Source organism: Stenella coeruleoalba (assembly GCF_951394435.1).
Source record: "Stenella coeruleoalba genome assembly, chromosome: 2".
In the NCBI taxonomy this organism is placed as follows: domain Eukaryota; kingdom Metazoa; phylum Chordata; class Mammalia; order Artiodactyla; family Delphinidae; genus Stenella; species Stenella coeruleoalba.
Window position 1 is genome coordinate 159,821,622 of NC_137147.1, and position 24,243 is coordinate 159,845,864.

Consider the following 24,243-nt stretch of genomic DNA (forward strand, 5'->3'; position numbering starts at 1 on the left):
TGATTCATTCCTAGTCTGAAGGCATAACTGAGGAACTCTGATAGCAGCACAGCAACATATGGATGGCCCAGCTCAATAAGAGAATTAATTCCCCTTCCTCCATCTTTTTGTTCTATTCGAGCCCTCAGTGGGTTGGATGATGCCCACCCACACTGGTGAGGGCAGTTTTCTTCACTCAGTCTATTTCAAACGTTAATCTCTTCCAGTAACACCCACACAAAAACACCCAGAGATAATGTTTTACCAGCTCTCTGGGCATCCCTTAGCCCAGCCGAGGTGACACATAAAATTAACCATCAGAGATGGGCAAATTAATTATATCTTTGAGATATTTTCATAGTAGAGAAAAGCACAAAGAGTAACTATCGATAAGAAACAAGCAGAATGAAACAGCTCATATATTTCAAAAAAAGTAGAAGGAAAAGTAAATGAAGAAAAAATATTAATACAATAGAAGGAAAGACAGGAGGAACAAATAATCAGAAAGTACAAATTATGGTAGAATTAATAAAAGGTTAGTAATAGATGACAATATAAATACAAGGCTAAATTCTCCAGTGGAGAGACAAAGATTATCACACTGAATTAAAAAGGAAAGTTCAGTCAAATTGTCTATATAAATAATACCCTAACATATAGGGACTTAACAAATGAAAGTAAAGAGACTAAGAAAGATAAAACCAGAAAATTAGTGATGTAGTTATAACAATAAATTTTTTTCATTAAAAGCATAATTTGGATAAAATAATTATTAAATAGAAAAGGGATATCTTTTCAGTAACAAAATAATACAGAATTTTTAAAACTTTAACAACATAGTAACAATATGAAGTAAAAATGGGGAGAATTAAAAAAAATTGAAACTGAAAAATTGAGAAATTGAAAACCACAGTCACAGTGAGATATTTTTATTATCATTCTCAGAAACTGATAGCTTAAGCAGACCAAAAACGTTAGAGTTTCCCTGTGATATTATGATTTATAGTAAATATATATTTGGTATTTGTCCAGTGTTCCTGACACAAAGCTCCTAAAACCCTTGGAATTTCCTAAGTATTGAGAGCAATCAAGGTATCTCTTGTTATACTAATGAGGTGACTTTTGGACCATTCCTAAGGATGGGGCTGGTTGTCAGAACCAACTTTGTGACTAGAAGGTTGGAACTTTTAGTCCCACCACCCTGACCTCCAGGGAAGGGAGAGGGGCTAGAGATTGAGTTCAATCACCAATGGCCAATGATTTAATCAATCATGACTACGTAATGACACCTCCACGAAAATCCAAAAGGACGGGGTTCAGAGAGATTTTGGGTTGGTGAACTTGTGGAGATTCCAGGAGAGCGGTGTGCTCAGAGTGTACAGAATCTCCAAGCCCTTCTCCCATACGTTGCCCTAGCATCTCTCCCCTCTGGCTCTTCCTGAGTTATATCCTTTCATACCGAGCTGGTAATCTAGGGAGTAAAATGTTTCTCTGAGTTCTATGAGCTGCTCTAGCAAACTAATTGAATCCAAGGAAGGAGGGGGCTGTGGGAACTCTGATTTATAGCCAGCTGATCAGAAGTACAGGTAATTACCTGGGCTTGCAGCTGGTGTCTGAAGGAGGTGGGGTGGAGGGGCAGTCTTCTGAGACTGAGCCTTTGACCTGTGGGATCTGGTGCTATCTCCAGGTAGATAGTGTCCAGATTGAGTTGAATTTTAGGACACCCAGCTGGTGTCCAGAGATTTGCTGCTTCTTGGTGTGGGGGAAATCCCCCACCTCCACACATACACACTGGGCTTGAGTCCAGGAAGCCAAAAGATTCCCGTATGTTTTCTAATGGTTCTTTTAGAGCTCACCTTTCATGGTAATTATTTGCCACTGGATATAGTTTTGATAGCCTTGCTTTGGGAGTAGTTTCATAGTTATCTCTATGACATGCAAAATTCACAGGTCTCAAACTAGGTTTTAATGTCATATTTCAACATAGAGTCATTATACTCTAATCAGTAGAATCTAATAGATTGAACAGAATGGATCTGAGTCCCACACGCTGTAATGGCACATACTCTTGATTCTGATGTAGTCTGAGGCACTATTTCTACTCATGGTCAGCAGCAGGTCTTTTGCATTAGCTGTGATCTAGGTACCTTGCTTGGGGATATTCTGAAGTCCTACTTGTGAAAAACAAAACATACAAACAAACAAACAAAAACAATGAGTTGCTGGACCCCAGATTCATGAATGGAATTCAATAACCTATCTCATTTAGAACCAATGGCTACAGTTCCGAAAACTGCCCCACTGTCTCGGCACCACTATAGGCCACAAAAATTGAGCTCTTATTTACTGAAATATTTCCTTTCCATTCTGACTCCTGGAAATTTCCTTTCTTACTTTCAAACCAAATTATTTGTTTTAAATATATGTGTCTATATTCATATTTTTTCGGATTCATATATTTTCATAAAATTGCATTGTGCATGTGTTTGGAACAGAGGGAAAGGGGTCTACAGGTGCTCGATTTATCACTTTGTCTAAGAACTGGTGACATAACTTTTTAAAGTTACATATCACGTCTGAGAAAGAACTCAAACCAGAATCCTGTTCATTTATCTCTACTTCTACTATATCCCATTGCCTCATGACTTTGAAAGACATTGACCAAAATTTTGCTAAAACTGAAGTTCAAGAAGGTCAAGGCAAATAAGTTCATCTCCTACCATTTTTCTAAATTCCACGTATAAGTGATATTATACGATATTTGTTTTCCTCTTTCTGACTTACTTCACTCTGTATGACAGTCTCTAGGTGTTTGCAAAGCAGAAATAAAGTCACAGATGCAGAGGACAAACTTATGGTTACCAAGAGGGGAAGGGGGTGGTGGGATGAATTGGGAGACTGGAACTGACATATATACACTACTATGTATCGAATAGATAACTAATGAGAACCTACTGTATAGAACAGGGAACTCTACTTAATGCTCTGTGGTGACCTAAATGGGAAGGAAATCTAAAAAAGAGGGGATATATGTATACGTATGACTGATTCACGTTGCTGTACAGCAAGAAACTAACACAACATTGTAAAGCGACTATACTCCGATAAAAAAAATTTTTTTAAGTTGCTTAAGAGCTACAGCAGTTTAAAGAAAGCTTTCTAATTTGGTATTGCTATCAATAAAACTTGAATTATAAGAAAATTTTAAAAAAGGTCATGGCAGTCCTCTGATAAACCATTCTAGTAATGTTGTCTAAAAGTGAGATTGGTATAATTTATTTTCAGTGAATTTATGCAAGTTTCCAATGTTCACAGTTTGAGGCTGGCTTTAGGTATATAATTTTCCCTAGAGAACTTTTAGATAAACTTAGATCATGTCTACATTGGCAAAGCAGAGTTATCTAATAAAATATGGTTGTAGAATTGTCTGCATTAACTTTCTAGGCTGTCCAGATGATTGCTCAAGCCTCTGAATTATTGACAGTTTAGATGTGAGTTTATGATAATAGCATATTTTATTGCCTATTTCTGAGAGATTAAAGTACTGACTTTACTGCATAGATGTGCATCAGATATTCTCTCTTTTGATGACCTTAGGGGCCAGTTCTGACCAACCTGAATTGATCACAAGTTTCAAGGAATAAAGGAAAGATTATGAAGAGGGAGTATTTACTATTATCTCCTGAAATAGTGCAGAAATATTTGTGAACATGATTTTTTCGAGGGATTCATAAATTGAATATCAACCTCTCTTTAAACTGCGAACTATTGAGAAATGTGTAATATTAACACTATACTCATGATAAAAAATATACTTGCTCTTGTGAGCTATGTCCTCCCCACTCAACAGTCATTGTTCCTGGATCCAGCATCTCTTTCATGATACAGGATTTTAAAAGTCTAGGAGAAACAGGGTACTCAAAGCAAGTGGAAATAACTGGTGTATTTTATTCATATTTCTAATATTCACATATAATTAGATCTGTGTAGGTACAGCCAGTGTAGCTTTAACAAGGGCAGAAATGCAAAAGCCCTTTACTTTCTCTTGTACCTTCATACAAATATCTCCCTACACTCAAGGTTCCTGTGTAGCAAGTTAGCATTATCAATCATGTCAGTTTCTTTCCACCAACATTTAACAGCGCAAGTTCCTGCAAAATGACTCTTGGTCCATCTCCCTTAATATACTGCTAAAGGATAATTTTTAAATGCTCTGAGGCTTTGATTTCTAAAAGCCATTTGCCAAAACAAAATCTGTTTTGATCTTCAAGCAGGCAATGGGGAAGCCAGCCTCCATGTATGGTTCCTCACTCCAGGTGGATGCCAACCCTTTCCAGAACACCCCGTGGAGGCTCCTGGAGAGAACCTGCCTCTGCTTGCTTGCGCACCATGGGTCCCACCAGCCTGGAGGATGCCAGGAAAGGAGACAACCTCCCTTCTACAAGAAGTTCAGGGTTATCCAGACAGCAGCAACACACTTCTGGCTACCAGCTTTATTTCCAGTTCTACGATCTTTAAAAGTTGCTTCACTTAAAAGACTTCATAATGTGCATTTGAATGTAAGAATTCTTATGGCATTTCCTTCTGAGAGTGATTTCTAATATTGAAGTTTGGATCAACTCAGGCAGGGTGAAGGAAAGGATTCAAATTAACTCTCATTTCTTTTATTTCCAAACACCATCAGAAATTGATTCTGCCCATTTCAACTATGTTAAAGGTTCAACTTATTTTCTAAGAAGCTAAAATCAGTATTCTTCGTGGAATATTTTTCTCTCTTCATTTTATTCTGGGAAACATACATTTCTGTTTTGGCTAATTACTTATGGAACATCCAGAAATCACGTGTTATAATTTCAGGCAAGTTCAAAAGGATCTCTGTCCTTTTACCATATAGCTCCAGCAGAGGCTAAGTTGTTTCTCTTAAGTCTTGTGCCTTCGATAGAACCAGGGTAGCTAATATTTGTTCCCGTTCCCGACATGTTTACCACTTTGTTCGCCTGCTTACTACCTACTATCTTCTTCTCTAGAGAGACTGGCACCAATCTAGTTTGGTTTGGGAATATTATCACTTGTTAATAATGTGTTTAAGTTTTTCTCACATGATTTAAGAACGTAATTATAACATATCATCTCAGGGTAATAAAAATGTACAATACACATTAAGTAAAGTTTTATTCAAGCCTTTGGCAGCCTTGAATTCCTTCCAGGTCTTTTTAGGGGAAATTTTCACCCCCAGGGGTTGGGGAACTTGGCAGGGAACATCCATTAAGTGTAACGAGGGCTTGGTTCCCAGGGCTCAGCAGTGAGAGCTTGCCTTTCAAAAATTCCCTTTGATTTCATTTCAACAGATTGAAAAAAATCTCTGCTTTGTGTTTTGGACTTCAGTTTATGATTGGAGGTAACTGGTATTAATCAATTATTTTTGTCCTTATACCATAACGTTGTTTTCTTCTGCATTAGTGTTCCAATATAGTAAAGCCCATTAGTGTCTATAGATATTTCATGAATTAAACAAAAATGTGACAAATGTTTCTTTTTAGCAACTTATGAAGGAGGCTCCTAGGTCCTCAGTGCTTCCTGCCCCATGACTAGGTCGTGTTAATTCTCCTTCAGGGAGGTTAAGCGGGGGCAGTGACAGGTGCGGGAAGAGCAAAACAAGGAAATTCCTGGTTTTCTACTAAAGCACGTAAGTTCATTTAGACAGGAACAGTGTTCTGTCAGCCTCATTCTTAGCAGTTTTGCAACAAACCTAAATGTTTATGAAGTTATTCATCTAATACACATATTTTCATCTAATTTTATAAAAAGTAATGTTAAAATGGCTGTTGGAAACCTCACTGATAGTAACGAAATCTGGCAGGGACCTTATCCAAAGGGAAAGATGGGGGAGAACCTTCCTTGGTTCTCTTATGTTGAGCCCCCCAAACACCCTAACCTTCTACCTGAGATTTTTAATTTTATCTGCTTGAGCTCTTAAATAAAACAAAGTGATCTCAGGATAGGGGGTATGATATAACTGAGGTCCTGGAACTTTGAGTATGGGCAATATACTTTTTAAATTACAAAGCATGACAGTCTTCTTTTGACTGGCATTATTTGGGAGTTTGCCAAAATTGCTACATCTATCTGGAAATGTAAAAATGAGAAGGTACAACCTTAACAAGGAAACGGAGCCAGAGTCTTTATCTTTTCCTTCCCTTGATATCCTTTCTCATCAAGCTTATGTTTTACTTTTTCTTTTTTTTTTTAAGCTTATGTTTTTCTTGAGGAAAGAATACCTAGCCAGTTTGAAGCTCAAGAAAATGAATTCAAATAGTAATATTTAAATGTTTTTAAAAAGCAAAGAAATGCAAAAAATCTTTTGGAGGTGATGAATATGTTTATTTCCTTGTTTGTGGTGATGGTATCATGAGTGCATGCAAATGTGTAAACTCATCAGAATGTATATATTAAGTATGTGTAATTTTTGTATATTAACTATACCTTAATAAAATTGAAAGAAAACTTTATACCTATATGGGAAATTTTAAAGGATGTTGGAAAGGTTCCATATTGAATATATTCCCCCTGTATGTTGATGCTTGAAATATACCTTAAAATACGCCTCTTTTGGCTCAAAGGACTTCTTTTAAGTTAAAATGTAAATACAAATACTATAGAAAAAAAGTCTTATATGCAATAGCAATTTTGCCATAAGGGAATTTATCCATCCTTCTTCTGTATTTTGACAATACGCTAAAACCATGAGATCAAAAGTTGGTACTAGAAGAGGGAATGGTGGCAGGTTTAAAACCCAGAGTTACAGGGCTGCCCTGGCAGGGCAGATCTGGGAGGGACTTCTGGTCGGCCAGAGGGATTGTAATTTGTCACCTAAGAAAGAGATAAAGGAAGGGAGATATCTAGAGGATGGTGTGTGTGAGATTAGGATCCTGAGGACAAAATTGGCTTCATCCACAATTTTGTCTAGAGTTGGTCCTAAGCATTGTTTCAGATTCAGATATAGGAACGTGTTTTGTGCTCACCGCTACTCTGGGTATTATCTACTTTGATCTTCACACACACACACAAAACAAAACAATGATACTGACATGATTATCTTCATTTTAGGGTTCAGAGACCAATTGTGGGTTGCCTGCTTTGGACACCCTGATGTTATGAACCTGCTTGTCGGAGCCTCTACTTGAAAGTCAACCATTGGAGGTCCCTTACTTTTTATCTATCTTGTGGCCTATTTTTTCAGAAGATAGTGAATGGAATAACTAGCTAGTGAGATAAATTTAGTTGAGGTTCTCGGGCTTGAATTTCTCTTAGTTCAATACTTCTGAAAGGTAATATTTTGAGTTTTTAAAGTTGTTTTCTTCCGTATTCTACTTTGAATTGTATGACTATTGAATAGCCAACTGGAAATGAATGTGTGAGGTGTGAGTAGGAGCTATACTGACGTACCACAGCTGGCTAGTTCTCTACAGAAGTATCCATGCTTCTTTGTGAGCAAATCCTGAGTCTAGCCTGGTAAAAGGCTGCTTCTCAGCCTCCCTTGCAACAAGAGGATGACATTCTGCTAATGAGACATGAGCAGAAGCATGCAGGGCACCCAGGGATGTCTCCCGAAGGAGGGGTGGATGGGAAGCACGTGTTTGAAGAACACCCCTTCCTCCCTCCTACTGCTGGGAACCAAAGGAGTCTGAAGTGGGAAATTCAGGGCTTTAAGCCATTTTTCTTCTGGGTCTTCTGTGCTATGTAACCCAAACTAATTCTAATTGGAGAGTAACCTTGGAAGGTCCCAGAGCTCGTCACCCACACAGCCCCCTTAAGAACTTCGTCTCAAGTGGCTGGAGTGACTGGATGTGCACTGGAGTCAGGTGACCTGGCAGCCTCATCAATCCAGGGATTGGCCTCTGGCCCCCAAGTGGCCTTCTTTAATCTGGCCTTCAGCCCCGAGGTGCCTGGCACAAGAACTCTGATTGAAGGGCAGTGCTTCCGTGTACGACGGAGGGTAGTTGGGTTTCTGAAGCAGGTAGAGAGAGAAGGCGTAACGAAGGATGGAGCTGTACAGTCAGACCATGTCCTGATCCTCATTCCAGACCTCCAGGGAGCCTGGCTGGACAAACTTCCCTGCAGGCTTCTTGCACTGCCCGGCCGCCCTGCATCTCCTAAGGCCGTCAGGGCCACCTGATATGAAGGACACCCCACCACCCAAGGTAACCTACCTATGTATGTTCTCTGTAAGTTCAGAGAATACATCTAAAACAGGGGTGTCCCTGGGGTCCTTCAATATGTTCCCTGGAGGACTCTGTTCTGTTTATAATGCTGCCTGGGACAGGAGTCTAACGAACAACCCTGTAGTAACTACTACGCACCAAAGACTGCAGAAGAAACATCAAACACACTCTTGTCTTTGATATAAGAACAGAGTGAGTCTATTTTGGTTTAAGTTACTTTAAATAAATAAATTTATATGAATAATATATGCATATATAATGAATTATTTGATTTGTTTTGTTTCAACATGTGACTTCTCCACAGTGACTCATGAGCCTGCTGCCAAGCACTGTGGTAGAGTGTAGACGTACTGAGCTAGGAATCCTGCAGGTCTGTGAATGAACTAAGTCACACTTCTTGGCCCTGTTACCTAAAACTAGTTAATTAACTGTTTGTGAAACATCTTCACAGGGTCATCATAAGGGACAAAGTAGGTGCTTATGAAAGTGCTTTAGAAAGGGTAAATCTGAACAACCAACACTGGCTGTGCATCATGAGAGTTCAGAGAATTCCTAAATCTAGTTCAACTTAAATAAATTACAGACATAGAAATGGAGGCACTAAGAGATGAGTGTCCTGCCCAAATTCACACAGCTATGCAGGATATAGGTGTCATACTATATATTTCAGCCACATTATATTTCATGTTCCTGACATGGTGAGGTAGGTTACATAAGGTCCCACAATTAGAAAAGGCAGAACTGGGTTCCAACTCAGGATACTTTAAATCCAAAGTGTTTCTTCCTGCTTTAAGGTGCACGCTGTTGAGGGCGCTGTAATTGGGTAAGTAGGGTTGGAGGTTGAAAGAGCTTCCCAGGCAGAGGAAATAACTTCAGTGAAGGCATGGAGGGTGTTATATGCAAGTATTCAATTACTTAGTATAATGTGTGAGATGGGATTGTCATAAGATTAGGCCAGGGAAAAAGGCAGGGTCAAATTTTATGCGTAAAGGTTTGGGAACCTTGGAAAGATTTTAAGCAGGAAGCAACACGATACGTGAAGTTCCCTTGGTGACACTGAGGAGGATGGTTTTGAGGGTGATCAGGATGAAGTTAGGGAGACCAGTGAGGAGTTCGTCATCGTAATCCAGGTAAGAGGTAATAAGGACCTGAGTTACAGCATTAATTGTCTGAATGGAGAAGATGAGATAGAACTGATCTTTATCAAGGTGCAATGCAACACAACATAGGAACAAGAAGAGGTTTAGGAAGAACAATGTGGATTTTGAAAATGCAGTCATGAGATTCGAATGAGCAAGGGGTCTAGAATGGAAAGATAAACTTTAAAATCACCAGCATATCCATGGGCAGTTGAAACCAAGAGAGTGGAAGAGATTGCCTTTTGAGAGTATAGAATGATGGAGCTTTGGAAACTCTATCTGTTAGACTCAAAGAAGTAAAAAACAGCCAGGAAGCAGAGGTTAAGGGGATGCTCCCACATAGTCTTCCAGGCTCTCTGCTTCATTTCAGCCCAACCCAGGGGAGCTTAAAATGCCAATGTGGAGTCTTAAACTCAGGTTTAATAATCAGAGTCTCAGAGAGTGTCTCAGCTCTCTGAATTTTGAACAAGCGCCCCAGGCGGGGGAACCAGTGTTCTGGCATCGTAAACCAGATTTTTATGTGTGAATGGAACACTTTAGCTGGCTCTAGGTACAGAACTTCTAGACATGGAAATGAGAGGAGATTTCTAAAAAGTTCGAGGCACTGAGGGATCCTTTTCTCAGATTTAGGAACCTTAGCAGACTCAACGCAAGCCACTGGAGTAGCAGCTGTTCTTTGTTTTCCACCAACTGCTAAAAGCTACCACCCTCATTCTGAGCTCATTCTAAGGGATAGGCTTTTCCTGTGGTCAGCAGGAGATAGAATTCATTTATGACAAAGTGTAGTGTTAGAAAGTAGAGTTTGTAGCCATGTCATTACTGTCCTTTTACAAGGGATAAAGAAGAGGCAGGGTGCCACGACAGAGCAGTGGGATCCAATTGCCTCAGTCGGCACCATGTCTGGCTGTGTGACCTGGGGCAGTCACTTAATCTCTCTGAGCCTTACTTTCCTCATCTGTAAATGGGGATAACAGTAATTGTCTCATTGTCTTGTTGTGAGGACTAAATGAGATTATGTATCTAAGGCGTCTAGCCTGTGGAAAGCTCTACTATTAATAAGATAAGTTATTACTAATACTTTTTCTATGGAAACTTAGTGGGGCCAGAAGCTCATAAATTCCCAGTGGGTACTTCACTGAGGTAGTGCTGAGGACTCTGAAATCTTTTCAGGTCCTCAGACTCCCAGTGGAGGGTATGATCTGGGCAAAGATGATTACATTATTTTTCTGTCTTACACTTATTTTCCTAGAAGATATTTCTCAAGGAAAATGAGAGCCTTTGTAATTTTCAACCTTTAAAAATCAATTATTCCTGAGTTATTTTTGCATTTGTGAAAAGCTCCAAATTAATTTCTACTGAATTTTCTTTTCTGTGATCAACGAGGAGGTCAGCTGGTAGAAAATATGATATTCTAACAACGCTGTGTATGGTTCCTCAGAGTTCTAATTGCCTTAATTCTCTGTAATTCTATTCTGAGAACCAACATCTTTTCATACAGTCTTAAACATCTCAGCTTCTTAATATATGCATGAATGACAAAATGTTAATATGCAATTCATGTCGCAGGGTTTACATGTTATAATTCTGCACAGAGAAAAGCCTTAAAATCCAGAAGCCCTGGTCCCAAATGTTCTCCATTCCCATAACACATAAAGAGACAAAACCTCAGAACAGAGATGCGATCGTGATATTCCTCTCTCACTCATTGTATACAATATCTCTGCCCTGGCCTTTAGATTTCCCTGTACACCTTAAGAAAACGTGGGGAGAGAGATTTGAACCACAGTCTAGAGGTAAATGATGCCACGTTGCGTTACCTGAGTCCTTATCTCCCCAACAGCTTTTTATTTCCTCTCCTTTTTTTTTTTTCCAAAAGGGTACATCTTTGGAAATTGAGAATATTCAGTGGACAGAACTCATAAATCAAATCATTATCATTAATAATCAAAGTGAGACGTTGTAAGAAATAGCAAATTAATCACAACTGGCAGGTGAAGCTACTTCCAGTATGTGCTTTCTGCATACTAAAGGAAGCAGAATTTTCCCCAGTGGGTTTTTATTTTTTATTATTTTCTCAGTGAACACTGAACTTTTTGGTTGACAGGGAACTATAACTGAACCCAAATTTCCATACTACCAATATGACTGATTCTGCTTAACGCAAGTTTATTTTCAGAACCACTTTGGATCCATAATAAGCTACGTGATGATTTAATGTACTTTGCTAATACCGACATTGTATATTTAAAACTGGACGCATGTTTCTAGAGAAGAAAAATAAGCAGTGGTATCACAAATTCGTATTTAGACTCACTACTTATGTCCTGCTTCCTGGGTCATAATTCTTTTCTTTTCTCACCTTTTTTTGATAATAATTATTTGATAGGCTATAATCTTAGTTTAAATGCCTTTTTGGGGAAAACAGAAGAAAAGTTTAAATATAATATCTTCTACTATCATAATAGATGTCAGGAGCATGAATAATGATGATGCCTTGAATTTTGAGAATGTCTTATTTCTCTCAGAAAAAAACAAAACTTATCTAGCATCATGTTTGCCTTTTTGGCTTTCCTGTGAAGGAAGAATTACTTCTTTTAATAGGGAGAAAGTGAGTCAAGAATAGTGAAAATTCTGTCCATGCCACATAGCAATTTTGGGTTCAAATTTTAGCGAACTTGTATTTCCTGAGCCAGCACTAGTCAATGCTGTCAGAATTTTCAGTTTTGACTGTCATTTACTGGCATGTAAATTTTTTAAGATAGTAGAAAATAAATACTAATTTCTGGAATGTATTTTTACTTCTATATTTAATTAAAATTTACTGAGTGTTAAAAATGCATTAGAGATTTTAGAGGATACAGAAATGTACTAAACTCTAGAGAGAAAGGCAAACAAAAATATTTGGGGATTAGAAGAAAATAGAAATAAAAAGCAAAGTACATTGGAGGATTGAGAAACATAATATTTCAGTAATGCCCATGTGGTTACGAGAGTCTGTGCTTTTACTAGGCATAACTTAACTACAAAATGAAGGAGAAACACTGAGACTGTCATTTTCTTTTACCCAGAATTATTTTTCCTTTCCATGACTGTTACCAATTACCTTAGCTCAATTCAATAATCCTCATCAGTACTCTAGGAGTTTAACTAGTAAGCAACATTAAGGATCTCAGTGTTGGGGTTTTGTGAAAGTAGAATTCTCAAAATCTTTTCAGCAGATTCTTGAATTATTCAAGAGTTGTCAGTATCTATTTCTTTTATATTACCCACATATAGGTATTTTTTTCCATTTGAAAGCATCTCAATTTGGTAAAAAAGCAAACTTAAAGTGATTCTATGATGGGTATTATATTGAAGGCAGAGTGGGAAAGTGGTTTAAAAATAAACAAATGCATTTTCTTTCTCTAACACTACACATGTTGGTTACTATTTCCTGGCAATTCTCTGGACTTTTTTTTTTTTTCAGTTTCTGTTTGTGGCACAATTTGTCGTTCTCCTTGACTTTCTTTCTCTACTAACCTTTCACCCGGGAAATCATGCAACATGATAAGGCTGTTTCCTAGGTCTGATGAGCTCTTCACTGGGGACTGAGACTTCTCCGGAGCACTTCTCTGATGCCTAGAAGTCCCAAAAGTAGTCTGAAGGGATAAAGTCCCAAGTCTCTAATGATACAGAGAATAGATTTCTCAAAAGATGTGATCATTTTCTAACTGAATAGCTCATTACTTCAGTTAACGGTGAGAAAGACATTTGCTCCTTTTGGGAGGGAAGGTGCAACTATAATACTTCAATACTCAACTTTAAGAAGAAAAGCCAAGTAGCAAGTATGGCATAAATTTGTCCTTTTTGTTTGTTTTGCAGTACTTCAGACAACTTGTTAGACGACACAGTGTCGCTCTTTCTTATTGGGTCCAGAATACGCTAGAAATGAGAGATGAATACACTTGGTTTCATAACATCTCCTCGATGGTTTCTCCAAAGCATCCTATTTATACTCGCTGGACCCTGGAGAATAGCTTTATGGTTTGAAACCGTTGATAGAGGGGCCAATTGGTATAACTTCCAAGGATCACATAGGCAGGTTTCTTGACTGTCTGCTGGGATGTTTATTTTTACCTTTTTCTTTTTTGGGCTGTGTTGGGTCTTCCTTGCTGCAAGTGGGCTTTCTCTAGTTGTGGCGAGCAGTGGTTACTCTTGGTTGCGGTGCATGGGCTTCTCATTTCAGTGGCTTTTCTTGTTGTGAAGCGCGGGCTCTAGGCACGCAGGCTTCAGTAGTTGTGGCTCGCAGGCTCAGCAGCTGTGACTCGCTGGCTCTAGAGCGCAGGCTCAGGAGTTGTGGCGCACGGACTTAGTTGCTCTGCAGCATGTGGGATCTTCCCGGACCAGGACTCAAACCCATGTCCCCTGCACTGGCCGGTGGATTCTTAACCACTGCCACCAGGGAAGTCCCATTTTTATCATTCTTGACGTGTGAATAAGGAAAAAGGTTATTAACAAAACACCAAATAAGACTGCAAACCATGGACAAGCAAGAAGTAAAACGATTCTCTGAAACGATGGATTGGCTAACACAGGTTCTCCTTCCTCCTTCTTTTCCTTTCTTTTCTCTCCCATCCAGGCACATCCTCAAGTCACTCACGCAGGGCTTCAGCAGAAACTTAGGCTTTTGTGGCCGGTTCCTTGGGATTTACCTGCATTGATGTAAAAAGTGCCTGCGAAACAATGCGCGTGAGGTTATTCAATAACACAAGGGACGTAAAGCGGTGCTATATCTCCCTGAATCAGGAACATTAATTAATCATATGATGAGAATGCCACATTCTATTTGCCAGTGCCAGAGGCTGCCAAGGTCTTCTGACTTCAATCATTGCACAAGCTGCTGCAGGAGGAAAACATGAATTTAGTTATTAAATTGGAGGGTGCTTGTCTCCTATCACAGAGAAACTGGAAAACAGCCAGGCCATAATGTTCATGTTATGAGGCTGGGGATCTGGATTGCTTTTACTAAAAGCTTTCTCCACCTTTAGTTACAGAAAAGTGTAAAAATCAGTGTTGGAATGGTACACAAAGATTGTTTCTCACAAATGCTGATCACAAAACAATCAAGTTTCGTTTTCCTCTCGTTGCACGTGGACTGCAATGGGACGGTGCCTGCGAGGACGGCCCTTCCTCAAGGTGCAGATATTGGTTGCAGAAGTGCCTGCTGCCATGTGTCAGCTGCAGTCATACGACGGGAGCAGAGCCGGGCTTCACAGAAGTGTAACATTTCTGGGGAGCGCGGGTGTGTGCGTGGAGGACTGTGGCAGAGAGAAATGTGGTGTCTTCCCGTTTGACTTACTTGCCTCATCGTTACATGTTTTCCTGTTCCTTTTCCTTCTCTACCCTCAGCTTTCGAATTCCCACTTGCAAGAATTACCTCAAGGGCCTCTACTGATTGGCTCAATCTGAAGAGACCTTGCTTTGGGTTGTTGCCCCATCCATGTCCTCTTCCTCTTTTTCTTCCTTTCCTTCTCCCATTACTTGAACTCAGTTCCATTTGCGACCCTTTCTCAGGCCACAAATACCATACATATATGCTCCATATTTATGTGTACATCGCCTTTTATCTCCTGCTAAACTTCTTGAGGGTGGAGATAAGATTCTCATCAATCTTCGCAATCCTAACTGTTAAGTACAGGCCTTTTAACACATTGGTTTTAACCGCTACTTGGAAGGGTGAGAAAAGTGGGGTGGATGTGTAACTATCAGCCCCAGCAATTTATTAGCTAAATGTATCTTTTGGTAAGTCACTTAAGGATCCTGGTCCCCAGGGCTGTCATTGTAAAGAGTATTATTCCACTATATCGTTACTTTACTAATATTGTATGGTCTGATATTGTATGCTCATTTTATTTGGTCTATTCAAAGTATTTGAATAGTGTTTTTCCCAAGACATCTAGAAGTTTTAATAGAAATTCTTTAATAGAAATAGAATAGAAAAGAGTTTAATAGAAAATAGTTTAATAAAGTAGAAGACAAGACCTATAATTTGGGTAGAAGAAGTAACTATGTATTTTTGGTTACATAAATTTTGTAACATAAATATTATTTGTTACATAAATTTTGAATTTATATTCAACGTTGAATGTAATTTTTCTAGATTTTCTTTGTATCTAATAATTCCTGAATTAACCAAATTTGAGAGTGACTAAGTATAGATGCTAATGCATGCTGAATTAATATATATGCAATTAATTGTAATATATACACATGTTAATATTCATAAAATATTATGTATGGAATCTAATTGGCTTTTCTTTAGAAAATATCGTGTTCAGAGCTTCATTGCAAATGATTTTCCAAAGCCAACACATCTTTAAACATTATTTGGGACCCTCACATTTAGCCATGGTCTGCTCCATGTTAAACAATGTTATCTCAAATGTCCTTCCAGCTCCTCAACTTCACTTGAATACCCATCTTTATCTCCTGCTGAACTTTGAAGGAATTAAAAAAAAGAAGCATTTACCTGAAGCTAAAATTTCCATATTTCCTTCTCTCAACACATGTTTCCATACTTGCGTCTAAAGAATTGGATAGGAAGGAGGTTCATGGTGCTTTTTGAGGGGAGCCCTGAGTCTCAGCAAACATAAGCACTTAATATATAAACAACTTTAAAAAATCCAGACCCTGGGGCCAGTAATTAAAGGCAGCACTTCAAAACAAGTTTGTTAGGATTACCTGTGTGAAAAGAGAATCACTGCTTTGAGCTTAAGGGACACTGTTATATTCATTAAAAACTGACTACCACCATTCTGATATTTTGACAGACTACTAGATCATGGAACAGAGTAGACAGCCAAAAAATAAACTTATCCATATAGGGACAACTGATTTTTGACAACGATGTAAGGTCAATCCAGTGAAGAAAAAATACTCTTTCTATAAAAGGTACTGGAAAAATTGGATATCCATGTGCAAAAAAAAAAAAAAAATGGTGACTTTGATCCACACCATGCATCATATATAAACACATTGACTATGAATCTATAATTCCTCCAAACAAACGAACAAACAAAAAACCTATTCCATCAGCCCTTCATGGACCTACCGTATAAGAGCAGAGTTGAGGAAAAGTTTAGACAGTAGCAATCCTACCAACTTGTAGCAAAATAAGAAGGGAGAGTTTATTGGATGAAGAAAATTGAGAAGTTGGAGAGTTTGGGAGAGGTGAGGAAAAGCGTGTTGTCAGAATTGGACAGCACGGATGGGACAGTTTTGTAAAGGTGACGCATACCTAGGCTGCTGAGCTGCTGGCATTACTTGCAATCAGCCAAGACCCATGAGAAGACACACTCAACACCTGAGAAGGAGTAAAGATCAATATTAGTAAGTCTCTATTAACTAATACAGCGGACCCCAACCTCTTCGGCACCAGGGCCTGGTTCTGTGGAAGACAATTTTTACACGGACGGGGCGGGGTGGGGGGGATGGTTCAGGCAGTAATGAGAGCGATGGGGGCGGCAGGTGAAGTTTCGCTGGCTTGCCTGCCAGCACTCACCTCCTGCTGTGCGGCCCGGCTCCCAACAGGCCACGGACCAGTACCGGTGGTCTGCAGCTCGGGGGTTGGGGACCCCCGAACTAATATAATATAACCAGTATCAGAATACAACATACAGAGTGCCTTTTATAACATAGTAGAAACAAATATTTTATCAGGCAGGTAAAATTTGTAATATCGGGGATCTGATAGATTTACAGTTCAGCTATCCTAAACGTTGATAATTCATCAATCTCTTATATATCTAGGACACAGAGAAGAAGGACAAATTTAGTTAAAACTGGTCACTGAGAAGCCAAATCCAACTCATAAAGTCCAAGAATTAAAATTCATTTACTACTTAAAGGACTCGGGTTCCAGAGCGTGTTTATACATAATTTGAGCTCAATTCTAACAAACCTGGCAGACCACCTGCATCAAGAACTTAAAGAGAGGAAATATACTTCTAAGGGTAGTTACACTGACAGCAGCAAGTGATAGCTGACGTCTTAGTTAAAGGGAAGGGAAATAATCAAAAAAACCAGAAACAGTCACTAAGAATGAAGTCTTCTGGGGCTTTTAGTGAGAATGTTAAATTCCATTTAGAAGTCTTCTGTTTTATAATATCAAGAAATGCTTGATGTATTTTAAAATATTTTAATTAAAATTATTTTCTTAAATGTTGCTTATAAGGGGCAAACTATTATTTAGGAGAACTATTGTGCTGAAAGATTATTCTCTGAGCGTTCTACATAGCAAGTATTTTACTTTATATCATTTATTTTCTCATGCAATCCGTTGTTTCCTTTTGTGAAGATAAATGTTAATCAAAAATATTTATCAAGAAATTATATGGGTGGGCTTCCCTGGTGGTGCAGTGGTTGAGAGTCCACCTGCCGATACAGGGGACACGGGTTCATGCCCCGGTCTGCAACGGGAGAGGCCACAACAGTGAGAGGCCCGCGTACAGTAAGAAAAAAAAAACAAAAAACATTATATGGGAAATAGTTTAAGGCACAGGAGAGAATTTTTTTTTTTTTACAAATGACTTTGTTAAGCAAAATCATTTTTGATTTGTATTTAATTCCTTAATGTCATGTTAGCATTTTTAAAAGGGTACTAAATCTAAATATTTTGAGAACTGAATATCTTATTCTAAATTCAGTATCATATGTAATGACTTTTTATCAATTTCCTAATCAATGAAATCCATTTTAAGCATTTTTATGAACAAAGTATTATGTCAGTCACTGTGGGTAATTCAAGTTGACTTAATACCCTGTTCTCAGACCAAAAGACTCACATTGAACGATGGGACAAAGCTATAAAAGCCATCAAAAGCTAACTAAGGAAAAATGGGTGGTTCAGGAATGGAATGGGCAATCTATGCTGCAGAAATCAGAAAGAAATAACTATATTCAGACACAGAACTCAAAAAACATCAAAGCCATCCATCACTGCCCATTTCAAATTTATATGTGGAGTAAAGGAGAAGGCACCCAGGTGGGAATCAAGAGACCTTGGCTTTATTTCTTATTCCTGTAATTTGGGCCGTGCTATTTAACATATAAGAATTCAATTCACAAATCAAGAGAGTTAAATCAGATGCCCCTTTCATGATGAAGATATACCTCTCTATAGACTTCTACTAAAAGTAATAGTTTGTTGACATGAACACCTCTTTATTCATATAAACCAAGTCGCAGATGGTACAGAGTTATTCCGGGACACTGTAAAAACCCCTTACACACATGATTCCTCAGTGCGTTATCTTTAATATGGATATAATGATCACCTTCTTTGCCAAAAGCCAGGAGCTCTGCATACTTTCAAGATCCTTTTCAGGTCAAGGCCCTGTGGGTCTATGAGAATCATTAACTTTATAATCATGCACAAGAGTTTAGTTTAGATGTATGGCATGGAAAAATATATTTCAAAATGCTGTTTAAAAAGGTTGCTACTCCAATGTTGATAATAGCTTCTGCTTCTTGTAGTTTGAAATAAAATGTCAAAATATTGACAAATTTCTTGTTTAGGAGCAACATACCAAGTACATTGCAAAATCCCGTGTCTTAAAATTTTTCTCTTCTCCCTTCTCCTCTCCCCTACCCTGCTCTCCTCTCCTCTTCTCTCTTCTCCTCTCGCATTGAGGTGCTCAATCACTCTCTCTTAAACTACATTAAAAGGATCTATATGCCAACAGAGAGAATGCAATGGAACATCAATTCAAATTTGGAACCACAGTCTAAGCTTAAAAAAACTTTTTAAAGTGATAATTGTCAAGAAAGATACAGTTGCACTTTGATTTATGCAGACACACAAAACGAAGCATGGAAGTTTTGTAAATCAAAGGCTGTTTAAAATTTACTAGTGTTCTGGAAAAATAAATAACTTCTATTGGAAACACTGTTTAAAATTGCTTAAAATTAAGTAATAACTGTCTTCTTTATTGTTAAGGAAAATCTGGATGTCAAACTATCATATTTATTTAGAGAATTAATTTAAAAAGTTAAACCTGTTATTACTTTCATGCATCAAACCACAAAATGTCTGGAACATGTAGTTTTAGTTGACAGGCCTCAAGAAAACTAGTGGGGCTAGAAAAAAACCCCAAACTGCTCAATTTAAATTATCACAGGATTGTAGGGTCCCCCATCTGCACTCTGTATGCTAATGATAAATTCATGTGACAAAGCAACATCTAAATGGTGTGGAAGAAAAAGGGAAAGATGACAAGTACAAGGAACATTTTATAATTTATCAGGGTATTAGTACAGATCTCTGATTTTAATTAAGGAAATACATAATTAACTCAAAGTTATTTAAAATGTTTATGACATTATACTTGAGATAAAACCCATGGGATACCATCAGAGGGGCAATCTTACATTGATGTTGGTTTAGTAAACAGAACACAAAATGTCATGGAATTAATCACTAAATCCCAACTACCTAAGTGGCCATGATACTTTCTGACTCACTTTCCTCATCTGTAAAATGGGACATCTATGCAGGATTGTTGGACAGATTTGCAGCTCTGAGACATGACCCTTAAAGATTTCCTTGAGATCTCTTTACCACCCAACTAAAAAACCTCCCACTAAAGGTGCAAAGTCATCCAATCTTATGCTAAATTCTATAACCTCAGAGATAGTGATGGAGAAACCATCTCCCATGTTTCTATGCATACAATTTTTCTCATCAACCAGTGGATTGAAGAAAAACTTCAATATGCTCTGTTTCCCATCTTCTTACTTGCCTTCTATTTTCCTACACTACCCCCAAGTCTGGAAGGTTTATTCAAGTCTTAATATTGCAGACAGAAACCAGTGTTATAATCGTGTTTTGGTTTGGTTTGGTTAGGTTTGGTTTTGGCAATAACTTCTTGAATGGCCATAAACTTTTCTGAATTCTATGAAATCTAGTATGTCACTATGGTATCTTGACAAACAATCCCAAGGTTATAAACTTGGAAATGTATGTGAAATAACCTGGTGATAAAACAATTTGATAGTGGTCAGAAAAGTGGGGTTCTAGCCTCGGTTCTGCCTGAGCAAGTCTCAGTGATTCCGGTTATATTTTCCTCAATAGAAAATCCTAGTTGGAATGGTAGTTGAATGGTCTTTAAGGACCTCTAGTTTTAAAAGTCTAGGAGAATATAAGAAACACCAAAGGCAGGGACTTAGTTAATAATATCAAAAAGTATTTGGGCAGGTATGGCTTGCTCAAATTACCTGTATCAATCCTGAACTTTCCTTTTTATGTGTGAACACATAAATAGTAAGTGGGATTATCCTCTACTGGCATCTATACTGCTTTTAGGAATACATGGGAAAGGTATCCTTTTTGAAATCTCAATATTACTCAGGTCTGTTGACCTTAATATTAATTATGCTGCCTTGTATAATTCGTTATGCTAGCACTTTATTAAAACAGTGTTAAAGTATTGATAGATTAGCACAGTAGCTGAGCCAAATAACCTGATGTTTTCTGCTAGGAAATAATCACTTATAAGAATTCATAGCTTTGTTCCCATATAATCACTGAGTAGTGACTTTTTTTTTTTTTCCGGAGCTTTTTACCTATCACATGCGTTGAAGGTAAGATCATACCATCAATTCGTTTTCATAGTGAAGTGTTGGAAATGGTCACCTCTGCAACCATTTAGGGCCCCTGAGCAGTTACTGGTGGGCCCACCAAGATTGGCTTCATGTTGTTTCAATGAGATTGACACTAAGATTGACATTTCAGTGAGATTGACGCATCTATGGTGTCAAACAAATATTCCAGCAGAGAGAAACTCTGAATACTTATGCATCTTGACTGTGCTCACATCACAAACTAAGTATGGTCTTTTTATTTCAATGTTTTAATTCATCTCTATTTTCAAAAATTTTCTATTATTTCAACGAAATTATTTGAAAAAATCATAAGTTTCAAAGTTTTTTTTCACCCAGCTTTATTAAGCCCCTAATTGATGTATAAAATCTGATGAGTTTGGACACATGTACATATTTGTGTCACCATCTCCTCAATCTAGGTAATAAACATATCCTGAAAGTAACATTGCCACAAGGGAGCAAGTTGACTGTGGGACCCTTGATCCCCAGTGTAAAGTTCCCTGAAAATAAACTTGACCAAATGTTTTTATAAAACTAAAATCATCAGTTACATATGTTACTATCTATAGTTATGATTTTTATGCTCTTCAACTGATATAGTGGAAATAGGAGCTAGAATTCTGATTTCAGTTCCCCTCCTTTCAAATACTAGCTCTATGATCTTAGGAAGAAGTTAACGTCTCAGTTACAAAATGTATAAATTGACAAGTACAGCTATAACATAAGGTTATATTTGAAAATCAAATGCTATAGTTGATGTACGAATCCATTGTAAGCACTCTAAAGGCAATTTAAAAATGGAAGGTATTATTATTTTCCCTGGCTGGTTTCTTCTCATAGTTAAATGAAGGCATTAGTGTAAACCATTGCCCTGCTAAGCTTTGCTCAGTTAATATTTTGTGAATATCATACTTAGGTAGATAAGTTACATTGTGCACATTACTTTTGTAATAATCTGTACTTTGTATAGGAGACATTGCTTCCCTTTATTAGCACAAATATGAGAACAGACCATAACTTGAATTTAAGAAGTTGAGGAAGGTAGAGGGCTAGTGAAACTAGAGTGCATTTCCCCATTCTACCATCATTGTCACAAAAAACAAACAAAAGACAAAGTGAAGAGACAATAAACTAGATAGCCAAAAGGCATAAGAGGGGGTGCTGTATTTATAAATTGTAGAGAAATTCAGTTTTATAGCCCATGTTTTCTAAATTCTCACCATGAGACAGGAAATATCACTATCTTCCAGGGCTGACCGCATTGTTGGATTAGTTCTGCCTAGAAATCTAGTTGTGGGGCAAGAGACCCAGTGCTTTTCTAAGGTTCTGAGTGGACAAGAGCCATGCTGCAAATCAGAGAAAGATTTTCTGAAAAAAGCTTCAGCTCTAAGAAGCTCTCCATCGGCAAAGGGGATTGTACAAAGCAGCCTGTTCCGTAAGTGCATTTACAGGATTTGTCTCCTGTGATTAACAACATAAACAATAAAAAAATGATCATTGACATTTGGGGAATGTAGTCTAAAAAGATCCCATTTTAAGTGTGATTTTGAAAGGCACTTTTTGTAATCTCAACATTATTTAGGAAGACTTGAGGAAGGTGGCTTTGGTATTTCTTTTCCCCCGACGTTGTTTGTTTTTCACACAAGAAAACACATCATCCCTTCTGGTTTGTCCTGAGAACAAATTACTCTAAAATGGCTTAGAGAATATGGGAGATTGCTTATCTTGCTATATTTAATAGAATAATACAAAACTGCAAGCTTTGACTACTTAATAAGGAAAAGATCTTCTGCCATCATGTGGAATGTCGGAGAATCTTCCCTTGTTTGATGTTTTTGTTCCTTTGCTGGCTTTTCTATGAAATACATTGAATTTCCTGATGGAAGAGTAATTATTATTTCCACAAATAAAATGTTTAAAAATCATAAGGTAAACAAAGTGAAGGGATTTCAGAAAGTTAAAACTTGATAATTTTGGTTCTACCTTTCCCAGATTTAAGAGACAGATTTAAGGGAAAAAGAAACCTTCCAATTCAGAAAACAATCACAAACTAGAGATGAAAAATATCTTTTGTCTAGCCTCTCTTTATTCCACTGGGGATTTTTTTTTTTTTTAGTTGGGAAAATATTTGCTAGTCTGCCTCAATTGATTGAATGGTTACGCTGCTTTATCTTGCTACTTCCTTGGGATATTATTTTGTAGCCATAGGTATCTTTTTTGCAGTATCATTCAGTGTTACCAGTGTTTCCTTTTCTTTTAACAATTCTCATCTCAGCCTAGTTATTAAATACATCTCTCCAGTTTCCTCACCCAGATCTCTCTTTTCATCTCATCAATTATTTTCAGGGAGGGGGGTGACCCACTTCTCTCTAATAAAGGTTAGAGGCATCAGCTAGCTTGGAAAAACCTCCTGCTGATAAAATGATAATGCTTGATTCTACCTGCCACACAGGGACCAGTTTCAAAGGAAATTTTTGACCAAGCTGCCATTCAAGCTTAATTTATATGCTAGAAAGAGCCTTCACCAGATGCCACGTATTTCTTGTTGAAGTGATTCATCATATTCCACAAGTAATGCAATCACCTCTCATGTGGGAAGAGCAGTGGGAGAAATGCAAATACGGAAAGGGACCGCTTTAAATGAAAAGGAGAATGGGTCCAAATTATCCCTTATTATGGGGTGAAAAAATATGATGTCAGCAGCAGGAAAGACATTGTTAAGAACTGCTGCTGACTTTGCAAGTACCTTTTTTAAACGAAATTTCCAGTTTTTCATGGAGGAATAATCTATATGTAGTTGGACTTATATGGCAGATGCAATTTTCTACTCCTTCATCTAATTTTCCACATAGATTCATCTCTTTTTCCTCCTTTAAGTACCTTATGGAAAACTCACTTTTTTCCTGAATTATAGCATTCTAGGAATGAAGGAGTTAAACCTATTTCTTTAAGTGAGGGGAAAGCTGTTTCCTGCAAATATATCTCAGTAGCCTAGGAGAAATGTTCTGCTAGATTAGGATGATTGAAAAACTCCACTGATAAAGAAGGAGATGAAGTAGTACCTGGAACCGTTTCCCTCATCCTCTCTAGAAGACTGGTCAATCCATCACTGTAAACTATCGCTCACAACTCATATTTTCCACAGGATCTTCTCCAACTGAATTATATACGATCCACATTATATATATTTTTTATTTTTATTTTTTTAACATCTTTATTGGAGTATAATTGCTTTACAATGGTGCGCTAATTTCTGCTTTACA

The 24,243-nt window shown here is 37.8% G+C and overlaps 1 long non-coding RNA gene across 2 annotated transcripts in view; it reads right to left on the minus strand.

The window, feature by feature from the left end:
* LOC307182458 overlaps positions 1-24,243 on the minus strand; it is a 694,844-nt gene that overhangs the window by 73,612 nt on the left and 596,989 nt on the right. The window contains exon 6 of one of the 2 annotated variants that reach the window (XR_013827175.1): positions 16,617-16,682. The exons of the other annotated variant lie outside the window; for it this stretch is intronic. This is a non-coding gene — a long non-coding RNA (uncharacterized lncRNA). The remainder of the gene's footprint in view (positions 1-16,616; positions 16,683-24,243) is intronic. 2 annotated transcript variants of the gene reach the window in all.